Source organism: Pinus tabuliformis, chromosome 5_2 (assembly GCF_031772625.1).
Source record: "Pinus tabuliformis cultivar Carrire ecotype Pingquan chromosome 5_2, CPIR1, whole genome shotgun sequence".
Lineage (NCBI taxonomy): Eukaryota > Viridiplantae > Streptophyta > Pinopsida > Pinales > Pinaceae > Pinus > Pinus tabuliformis.
This window is the reverse complement of record NC_142306.1, coordinates 143,730,940-143,739,563: the sequence shown is the minus strand read 5'-3', so window position 1 is coordinate 143,739,563 and position 8,624 is coordinate 143,730,940.

The following is an 8,624-nucleotide window of genomic DNA, read 5'->3' as shown; positions in this document are numbered from 1 at the left end:
GACTCAAACATGATGTCTAGAAAAGACTTTCAGATAAGGGATCTAGTTTTAAAATGGGACAAGGCTCATGAGGAAAAGGGCAAACATACGAAGTTTCAACGAATGTGGCTTGGCCCTTTCCAAATCGCAAAAATCATAGGCCCATCTACCTTTATGTTACAGGATTTAATAGGAAAAAGAGAATCTTTACTTGTTAACGGGAAGATCCTCAAAAAATACTTTCCATAAGAGATCGTTCTTCTATTTTTATAGATTAGTTTTTATTTATTTTCATAATAAAACCAATTGTAAACGGTTACATTTGGAATTCACGTAAAGGACAAGTATTTCTTTTAGATTTTGTTTTTTCCGCTTGTATAAATAGAAATAATTTAGAAATTTAGTCATTATTATTGAAAGATACAGTCAAAAAGCTATAATCATGAATATGATACTAGTTCTAACCTTGTAAATTTTGATAAAAAGAAACCTTTAGTGGGAATTTGTTTTATATCAGTCAAATGAAAGGTATCAATAACAAAACAAAGATTCTCTCTAGAAAATCTCTTTCCAAAAAACTCTACCCTTGTCGTCCAGATCTATTCTTAAGGAAACAATGACTTCCTCCCCACCTAAGGAATCACAAGCTTCAGGGAATAATCCAATGATACACTTTAAACTTAAAGAATAAGAGGTCTCATCACGATCCAACTTATCATGATCATAGATATTATAGTTTGCTGACTTTTCCAAAACTGCATACCACAACAAAGCAATGACTCGAGATTGTTGCAATCAAAAGACAAGGGGTCTCATCACGAGCCAGCTTGTTCAGCAAACCTATAAATCAAGTGAGTGGCACTGTCATAATTTGGCTACCAAACCAAGGCATTGTTCTTTAAGGATTAAAAGAAAATGAAAGCAATAAGTGTAGATATGGATTTCTCTTTGAAAATTGTATATTTCTCCAAGTGGGATACAGGATCATTGCTAGGTAACAGGTAACCCTGTTGAGGCTATAAACGCTTGCTGGCAGCAGTGGCTCTACCTACGACAAATGAGCATATTTAAAACTGATTTACAGAGAAGGCCTTGTTTTTATCTTTATAAACCAAGTAGTGACTGATGTAGATACAATAACTAGCTCTAGGAAGTAAATAAACAAAGTTCACATAGAAGAAACAAACTATCATTGACGGTTGAAAAGCATAATGTATTTTATCTTTCTATAATAAAGTTTGATTTTCTAGAAAATTTTCTATTTTGGAAGTTTAGGAAATTCAAAAGAAAAGTAGAGATAACTGGTTCTTCCAAGTGAATCGCCAATTGTTGTGGCCAGCAACAACCCCCCTTCTTATTTAATGTTATTACTAATACTAAATAAGTGGGGACCCTTATTCAAAAATTTAAAAAATCGATTAATGCTTGTATTTCCTTTTTCAATAAAACTTACTATCATAAACTTAGGAGAATACCCTCAAAAATCTAAAAAGACTTAAGTTTTATGATAAGTTAGAATAAAATCACTCCTTAAAACATGTCGCATCGCAAAAAGGGTAATGGATACCTTCCCACAAGCGGAATTCTAAAAATGCAAAATTGCGATGCGAAATCACGCATCAAAAAACCCTCATCGCATCGCATGCCTTAAACATCGCCTACGTTGAACTGCCTTAAAACGTCGATATGCAATGGCACATCTCGCGAATTGCATTTCGCAGAAAACACATTGACGAATGCTTGCCACCCGTAAAGGAACTGCGATTTGCGATATTGCGATATTGTGATCTGCGATATTGCGAAGCAAATTGCAAAATCGCCTTATCGCAGATCTGTACGGCCCATTGTTCGAAGAAAGCTTTTTCCATAAACCGAGGCCCGGTTATGCACGTTAATGTTAATCAATGAGTTAGTTGGCAATCATTAATGAAATATGGTTTTGATCTTATCAAGGAGCTAGTTCACGTAAGGTAATATATTTTATAAGTTTTCCGCATTTAAAGCTTTCCCGTCACCTTTTCTTATCATCGTTCTCACCTCATTTGTAAACTGTAGGAGTGAAGAGCTGAGAAGTAAACAGAGTAGAGTTCAAGATATTATGGGAAAAAAGGGTAAAGCTCCCAGTTCTAAAGATAAAGAGATGACTCCCTTGTACACAAACACCACCTGTAACAAAGATGCTGGTATTACTACTTGGGAAGGCATGTATAGTTTATTTGAGGAAGAAGATCCCAAGGTAATGGAGGTTACGGCTACTGCAGGCTCACACGGGTCTTTTGAGGCATCTATTACAGATCTAGCATGTTCATTCTTGCACAGGATAGCGGCGAGGCCCAAAATTCTCCCGTATACGGACATGGTTAAATGGATACTAGATAATGTTGATATCACAAACTGACAATTCAAGACTCAGGGTCAAGGACTCATTGGCTCTTTCACTCCACAAGATTTGAAGCTCATGTATCATTTACCAGAGCCACAGGCGACTTATAACAAACAGTTCATAGAAAAGTTTGCTAAAGAAAATGAAGATTTAGCAGAATGCACCAAGGACTAGTCAAGAAGGGATGAACCACTAAAAAAGGATAATCATGGTATGTATAGTATTGGTTCTCTCACCTCCCCATATTGCTTTGCTGCTGCTATGCTCTGTAGACATTTTGGAAGGCCAGACATTAACAAATTTTCATCTGAATGGCTATCATTATTGGATGCCGCCATTGATACTACTATTATGGATTGGGCTAAGATCTTGTCTGACAATTTAGCCACAGCCATTCTGAGTTACCGGTCTAAAAGGACTATCTCTCAGAGAATTTATCCCCCTTTCTACTTATCTGCATATGTGATGGATGAAATCTGTTATATTTCCAAGTTTCCTCTAATGGGTTGGAAATGGACTACTCAAGATCCCTTATCCATTCATATTTATCACAAAGAACTGTGGGATTCCAAGTTCATTCCTTATTTCTACAAGATTTTTCATGGAATCATGTTGCCTTTGTACAAAATGTTGTATGATAAAGACCCTCCAAGATTTTATCCCGAAGCAGAGGTCGATATGCTCCATGTCGCGAAATGGTTTGGAGAAGAACTTTTCACATATGTCAGGGTATTCGGAAGTCTTTCTTCCCCTCATGTCTTACCTTTATATGTTCCTAACAAACTACTAGCATGGGAGATTGCTTATCAGACCTGCGAAGAAGGAGGTATGAGTAAAGAGTTGAAGGACAAGAAGAAGGCCATTTGGCCACAATTTCCTGTGGCCTGTGGGGCCTTTTCACTATTTGATGTAGGCCATGCATTCAAAGAAGTAAACAACATGTCATGTCTACGATTGTTCAAATTTCCAAGAAGGTCGTTTGACCCTTGTGATATTGTTAAGAATTTCACTACTGCAGTTAAAATAAAGGTGTTTTCTAAAGAAGATGACCTTTTCGATGATATGTTCCAACAGAAAAGTACACTTAAAGAAGTTTTTCATTTTGCCCAAATGAAATTCCCTCCAACAGAATTTCAAGAATTCAAAATATACATAGAGAGGAGGTTAGCTAATATCCCTTTGGATAAATTACGCTTGGAACCTGTGAGGGAACCAACTCCCAGTATCAGTCTCAGTGGAAGTTAATGAACAAACAAGTCTAAATCTAAGTCTGAGAGAGAAACGTCAAAACACTCCAAGAGGTCCGAGAGTGACCATAATAAAAGCGAAGGGTCAGTAAGGGATACTGCCCAGTCTAAGGAGCTCCCAGAACAACAGGTTTTGACCTCTCCACAGGTATATCCTCCCCCTCTCATCGTCCAGCCACCATCAGTCATAACTGAGTTGGATAAAGAATGGGAGACATTCAATGACTTAATCAATATTGAGGGACAAAGCACAAAAACACCTGAGAGTAATGTACAGACGGTGAATGATATAGTCACAGGAACAACCAGCAATGTCCCAGAAATGGAACATATTCCCATTACCCCATCCTCTGAACTTATGCTCAAAATAGAGGAAATTCCCCCTCTTGATGTATTCTACAGCCCGCAACATAAGGCTGTGGTGAGAAGACAAAGAAAGAAAAGGAAATTGGAAAGCGTGCTTTCTCATGATGCAGAACAATTAGACATCCTTTGGCAAGATCCTACCACTGATCCTACTGAAAATCTCACTAAATTATCTCAGATCGCAGGAGCATATGCTTCTGCGACCATTGATAAAGCATCTGAAGTACAGAAAATACTAAAAGAAAAAGAAGATCAAATACAAGTTTTGCAGCAACAGCTACAACAAGCCAGTGCAAACAGCGAAGCACAGAAACAGCTTGAAAAACTACAGCAGGACTTTCAACAGATGCAGATAGGATACCAGAACAGTTTGGCCGAAAGAGAGAAACAGTTGCAAGTTATGCAAGAGATGCACAAGGATGATCCTAAGCTTACAGAATTCATTACAGAATCCATTTCCTTAAATGATCAACTACTACAGCAACAAGAAATATTGTGCCAAAAAATATCACAGTGGAGCTCTTATTGTGAAACAAGCTACAGGATTACTAATCAGGTCGTGGACTTGCGACATGATTACGATCTAATTGATAGAAGAGTTACTGAATATTTGGCTTGGCAGTAAATAGAGGAAGGGAAAAGGGCAGGCGCACCAATAATAAATTACTCCCACAAAGAAATGCTCTTTAATAAATGGGATGCACAGATCAGGAACGCAGAACAAGCGGCAGAAAAAGCAGCCTCGGCAACAAATAATGTCATTGATTGCATCAATGAAAATTTACACAGGGAAAATCTGATCTCAGAGACCACTCCAGGATATCTACCAAATGTACAGCATCTACAAACAAGCTGGAGACAGAAGGCTCAAGAAAAGGCAGAATCAATCCAAAGGTTAACCAAGTTGAATTGGGATTCTTACTAGACATACTTGATAAAACCACACAGCCAGTGCATGACTCTCAAATGTGTCATCAATTCTGCCGAGAAGATGGCGCCAACTCTTGCGGATTTTGTTTTCGTAAGACAACTAAAATCGGAAGTCGGCCAGCCAACTCTCCTCAAGCAAATGCTGAACGCTTGCGACTTCAAGGAACAGATACATAAATAGTTAGTTAGTAGTTTTAGTTTTAGATTCAGTTTTAGTTTTAATCTTGCTTTATTTTTGCCTGAAATGAGGACAGTCATTTAAACTGCATCCTACATTTTTGTAATAAATTATTTTTAGAATTAGTTAGTAGTATTTAAACCCTTCTCATGCATTTAGAGAATGGTCCAGAAATTTATCAAAAACTTGTCCTCAGAACATGCACTTTTGCACCCTCTGAGGAGGTTTTGATGAATGAATGGAACAGGATTTATTGATATCTGCGTTTAATATCTACTACTGATGTTGCACTTCTGTACTCTTAGTGGATGTTGGATTAAGAAGAAATAGATCATTATTGTTGGAGCTCATGAGTAGAACTAGTTATAAATGGTACTTTTATCTCTTAATTGTTTCTGCTTATGTGTTATGATGATATTCATGTTCTGTTATTTGTATATGAATGCTTGAGTTATCATTTGGCACTTTTGTACGGTGATAGCTATTTATTTATGCTTAGTATATGAGTATCTTATTATGCGATATGTTTTTCACAACTGTTTCATCTAACTTTTTATATGAAATTGCTTATCTTTATTGAATTCTTTTCTCATAGCAGTTGAATGATCTTTATTACCAACTTTTATTTGAAATCATTTTAGATCGCATAACGGAGAAATAACATCCCGAGTTAGTTTAGAATTAGACATTTCTGTTTATTAGATTACAATTGCATGTTGTTAGATTAGATTTAGAATAAAAAGCATTTTACTTAGGAATCATTAGGAAAGAAATATCAATTCTCAACACACACACACACACACACATATTGGGAAACTGGTCCCATATCCCCGGTCAGACCCACTATACCAAACGGAAAAGTAGCTGCTAACCAAGGTCCGAACCGGGTGGGTATCCCCCTTGTTGTAGACCCGATTTTCGGGGCTTCAACAGGCCACAGTACAACAGTTTTCAACAGAGTCTACATCAGCAGCAGGTACATCAGGTGAAGAAGCAGCAAAGTTGGTTAGAGCTATGGAAGAAATGTCCATACAGGCAACAAAGATGAATAAGCTCAAAGAAAAGGTGACAAGCTTGGAAACTGATTACAAGCTTGCCAAAATCATGCACAAAGAAGAAGTGCAAAAATTTGCCAGGATGAGTGAGAGATTAAAAGCCATGGAGAAGGACCTAACATTAAAGGAACCCCTTGGGCAGGCTAAGGAACTACTATGGGCCAATATCATTGACTCTGTCAATGATATTTGGCCATCTATTCAGGTGATTTTTGAATAGATAGATTTGATAAAGATGGCTACAGAGGCCATCCAAAGAGTAAAAGAAGAATTAGGAGAAATGCCAGAAGAAGCTACCAGAATTATCCAATTCCTTAACAGTAAAAATAAGTATGAGCTTCAGGAATTGGAAATAGAGGACAGAATAGAGACAATTTTGGAGGTGAGAAAGGTCCTCTCCAAAAGAAACTTAATGCTAAACTTGGAGGACAAGTGTCAGAGTATGCAGGTAGCCATTGACAGATTTATGGCTAAGAGAGAAAGGGTTACCCAATCCCTTAGTAATAAATGACAAGCTCATGACACAGTAGGATTACAACAGCAAAATCAGAGAGCTAGCAAAGGATCAGGTGAATACATCATCAATGAAGGCATTACCAACAGGTAAAGTACTCTACCAGACATTTGAAAACTTGTTTTACCTCCAGCATGAGGTAAAACACTTGTTTATTAATAAGCCTACTTTTGCCAAATACACCGAGGCAGATGAAATATATAGAAGAATGCTAAAAATCCAATTACCTAATGTTGAAACATGGGAGAAATTGACTAATTTACTATAGAAATGTGCAGTAAAAAGGTTAATGTACAGTAAAAGTGAAACAGCCAGGTAAAAGGATGAAGACAGATCAATAGGGTCAAAGTGTATCAGATGAAAGCCTAAACTAAATGAAGCTTTTAGCATGAAAGGTCAAACAATAAAGCAGCATAAAGGGCTAAAATCAAACCATAAAAGCCAGCAGTACCAAAATAAAAGGGACAACATGAAGTAGTTGAATAGTTGTCTCTATCTTCTTGCAAGAAGATATTTTTATTTCCTAGATTAAATCTCAAATTAGTTTGAGATATTTTGTAATAAACTTTTGTATAAATACTTCACAATTCGAAGTATGTAGGGTGGATTCTATTAGACATTTCTAAAGACTTTTTTATCAAGAATAACCAGAAGTTTATTGTATCAGTTGATGAGCCAGCAAGCTGGATTGATTAATAAAGATCAGAATGTTCCAAGGATTCATGTGTTGAGCGAGTTTCAAACAAGTATTTTCATGTGTTTTTGTCATTTTCTCATAGTTATTCATAATCTTATATGTGTTTCAGTCTAAATGCTATAACCATAATAATATTTCAGAACTTGTTTAAATCACACTCGGTTTTAACAGTTAAGCATTTGAATGTTTTCTTCTGATATTTAAATTAAAGAATTATCAATTGCTCTTTAGTTTAGATTGATTTCATAAATAGTCCAGGTTAAAGGATCCTTTACTGCCCTTTGATTTCGATTACCCTTGCCTTCCTCATTCATTATCTGGGTCTGATAACCCTTAACTGCTCTCTCACCCTGAGTGAAACCCTTTCACCCCTTTGTATTAAATATCTGAAATACACTCTGCTATCTTGCCCTTGGAACATCCCCTTTAGTGAGTTTATCCAGCCTTTCTTCCTTATTAGTTGACTCCATAGCCCAATGGTCTAAAAGACATCAATTTATCCATCTGTTAAAGAGATCCCACCACCCAATTTCAAACAAAATCAAAACCCCTTGAACAATCATAGCTAGCCTAAATCATCTTAACTAAAACAAAGTTAAAACTTAAAGAGAGATCCCTCTCTGAGCATCAGGAAGGCTAGGTCCTGATCTCCAAAAGTGGCTAGTGGTTACCTTTGGTTTTTCCTTCTTATTACTTCAAAGGAATTATTAGAGTGATAACAGAGTGAAGGTCAAAGAAGGAAGAATTCTACCACACATGCAGATAATATTCCCTAGAATCTGCCACACATGCGAACATTTCAAGAATTGCAGGGGCCGAAAATTGAAGACCTAATTGCAGATGCCAAAATTCTATTTCAAGGGCAGAAAATCAAAAGTTTGATTAGATTTTGAATGGTTTGACTATTGTCGACTTGAGTTGACTTTTATTTGTTGGAAGATCTTGAAAGGAGGATGACTTGGGTCTTGTGGGAGGTCTTGGTCTTGCACTTTGGGACTTGAATTTCTGACTTTGATCTGATTCTATAAGAAGAGAAGATTTAACTGGTTTTTCCCCTTGGAGGGGTTTTTCCCTGGCTTGGAGCCTATATCTTGTGTTCATTGTCTTTTTGTGATCTTCATGGTTATGATTTTGGTAATTGTTTGATGAAAAGAACATAATAAAAGTAATACTAAGTTAACATATCTTCACAAGCAATTATCAAGTAATAGAAAAATCACCCTAATTGTTGCCCTATTGATTTCTCAACATGGGATCGGAGTTGAGGTGAGGAGA